Source organism: Pteropus alecto, unplaced genomic scaffold, assembly GCF_000325575.1.
Source record: "Pteropus alecto unplaced genomic scaffold, ASM32557v1 scaffold80, whole genome shotgun sequence".
In the NCBI taxonomy this organism is placed as follows: Eukaryota; Metazoa; Chordata; class Mammalia; order Chiroptera; family Pteropodidae; genus Pteropus; species Pteropus alecto.
In genome coordinates this window covers 1,328,746-1,331,617 of record NW_006430460.1, presented here as the reverse complement: position 1 = coordinate 1,331,617, position 2,872 = coordinate 1,328,746, and the positions used below count along the sequence as shown (strand labels likewise).

The 2,872-nt window shown below is 51.3% G+C and overlaps 1 pseudogene; it reads left to right on the top strand.

Annotated features, from left to right (window-relative positions):
* Nucleotides 1–302: 302 nt before the first annotated feature.
* LOC112479750 lies at nt 303–2,872 on the top strand (annotated as a pseudogene).

Below are 2,872 nucleotides of genomic sequence, written 5' to 3'. Positions count from 1 at the left end.
TTTATGTAACTAAGGGAAGTTGAGGGAGAAATTTTATGTAACCAAAACAGGGTTGGAAATGTGAATGTCGAAAGTAAGCTAATGTAAAATTAGAACTGTGTTTAACATTTCTGAGACTATTGGTCTGCTACTAAAGTTATGAAGAAGTTTTCTCAGAAGAAAACAAGAATTCCGTCAAAATAATTTAAGTACTTTATGCTGTCTTAACCAGGTTTCTGGAACTTTAGGGAATATATTAATACTGGCCTCTGCGCCCAATTTTCAAAAGAAGCTCCCTGCAAATATGGAGGGAAGTACCGTAAACCAACTGTCTTAGACTGTATGCTGCAAAATTTTAAGAAAAGTTTCTCAGAATTACGGGATCGGGCTGAACCCAGAAAAGCTTCGTAATCTTTGTGAGCTTGAATGACCCACATTCAGGGTAGGGTGGCCCTCGGAAAGGACCCTAGATCTCCCCACAGTGAGGGCAGTGTATCAGGTAGTGACAGGGACCCCCAGATATCCAGACCAGGGGCCACACATAGACACGTGGCTGCAGATCGCTACTATAGTGCTCCCTTGGGTCCGGTTTAGTGCAAACAGGCAGGGACAGAATGAAGTCTCAGCACTCACTCCCTTGTGGCCCAACCAACTCGAAAAAAAGAACAAGGGGGTGCTAGCAAAAATAATCTACCAAGGGGACCCCAAGGAAGAACCTATTTTCTTCCTACTGCTGTACACCTCGGCAGGTCAGTCCCTGTGCAACTACTTTACACACAGTCGCCAGACAGGCTTCCACCATCAGGGCCTGCACCGCCCCCTACCGCCCCCAAGCCCCGGACCGGCACCATGTCGCCCAGGTTCAAGTTTAACTCTTCAGATCACTCCGCTTGGTACGTAGGGCCAATGTCTTGTGAGGAGGCACAAACCTGGCTCCAAGGCTGACTCCACGGCATGTTCCTAGTCCGTGACTCCCCCACCTGTCTTGAGGATTATGCATTGTCCATCTGAGAACTCGTGGGTCTCCTACTGCGTCTTCAACTCACTGCCCGACTGCCGTTTTAAGATCAGGGACCTAGAATTTGACTGCTTGCCGGCCCTGCTGGAGTTTTACAAAACCTACCGCCTAGCGGAGCCCGCGCCCAGATATCTAAGCGCATTGGAACATGTAGGACTCTCTATGACTTCCCTGGGATGGATGCTGAGGACCTGCCCTTTGAGAAGGTGAGTTCCTGGTAATATTAGAGAAGCCTGACGAACAGTGGTGGAGCACTCGGAACAAGGACGGCCGGGTTGGGATGGTTCCCATCCCCTTCATTAAAAGGCTAGCCAGAGGAGTCGCCCACAGAATTCTATGGGAGACTATGCGAGACGTTCTGGGTGTCTACCCCTTTCTTCCGCTGCCAATAAGGTGCTCGGTCCTTTTGAGCAAGCTAAGGCTGCGTTGGGGTGAGACCCTCACTTCATCCAGCGACTAGCACTGCGCCCAGCAGCGCCCCCCATCACCGCCTGCACCATGACATCTGTCTCAGAGCTCGCGGGCATCTGCTCGGCCCTCATCCTGCACGACGACGAGGTGACGGTAACGGAAGAAGCACAAGGTGTACCTGTTAACAGCTGCACTGGGGAACCCAGATCCAGGACAACAGACTGCTGCTCCCTCACGAATGAGAGAAGCCAAAGGAAGACCCCCACTTCACTGCGACCAACACGCCTACTGCAAAGAAGCCGGCCATCGGAGAAACGAGTGCCCTTGTCGTAGGAAAACATCTGAAAGGCCAAAGAATTTAAGACACCAGCTGTGCCAGTCATCCAAGAGCTCAGCGGCTGGGCTGAGGAGCAATCAGTCTAGGAACGCTCGGGCTCCTTGTGCCTAGACCCCCAGCAGCCTACGGTTGCAACAGAAGTAGGGGACTAATCAATGACTTTTAGAATAGACATGGCTTAACGCCAAAAGGAGTCCGCGAGTTCCTAGGGGCAGCCGAATCTGGGTACTGGGTTTCTCTGAAATTGCCAAGACATCAAATATGGAAAGATCCCCTGGTTTAGGGCTCCAAACAAGAAGCGGCTTTCAGAAAAATAAAGGGACTCTTAACCAGTGCCCCAGGATTAGGACTACCGGACGTACCACAGGACTTTAACCTCTTTGGAGGGGTGGTCCCCACACATATGGTCAGGCCAAGACAATGCCCAATTGCATATTTGTCCAAACGGCTCGATCTGCTAGCATCAGGATGGCCGCCGTGCCTCCGAGCCTTAGCGGCCATGGTAATCCTAATCAGGGAAGCGAACAAGCTTATGCTGAGACAATGCCAGAATAACTTGTCCTCAGGAGCTGCTTTACAGAAGTCCATGAGTCTGCCTCAAAACTGTAGTTCACTGAACCTTGCTACGGGAGGGCCTCCCAACCACGATTGTGAGGAGGCCACGGGCACGGTTTACTCTAGCAGGCCAGACCAGACAGATGTTGCCCTTTAAGACCCAGAACTAGGAGTGTTCACAGATGGGAGCAGTCTCATGAAGGACAGTGCAAAGCCGGCTACGCAGTAACTGCCGAAGAAGTGATCAGGGCTAAGGCTCTGCCACAGGGCTGCTCAGCACAGCGGGCTGAGTTATGGCCACTCATCCGGGCACTACAGCAGGCTGCAAGGAAACGGGCCAATATCCTCACCAGCTCAAGGTATGCCTTTTGTCACCTTGCATATACGTGGGGCCTTTCACCAAAAGGGGATATTACAAACGGCGAGAGGAAAAGCAGCTCTACACGGCCTAAAGGCTGCAAAGTTTAGGGAAAGTTGAATACATGAACTGGACCCACGGAACCACTATAGCTAGCTTTATCAGGAAACCTAAGACCCCGCCCCAATCAACGTAGAAAAGGGAAAGTGCTCCA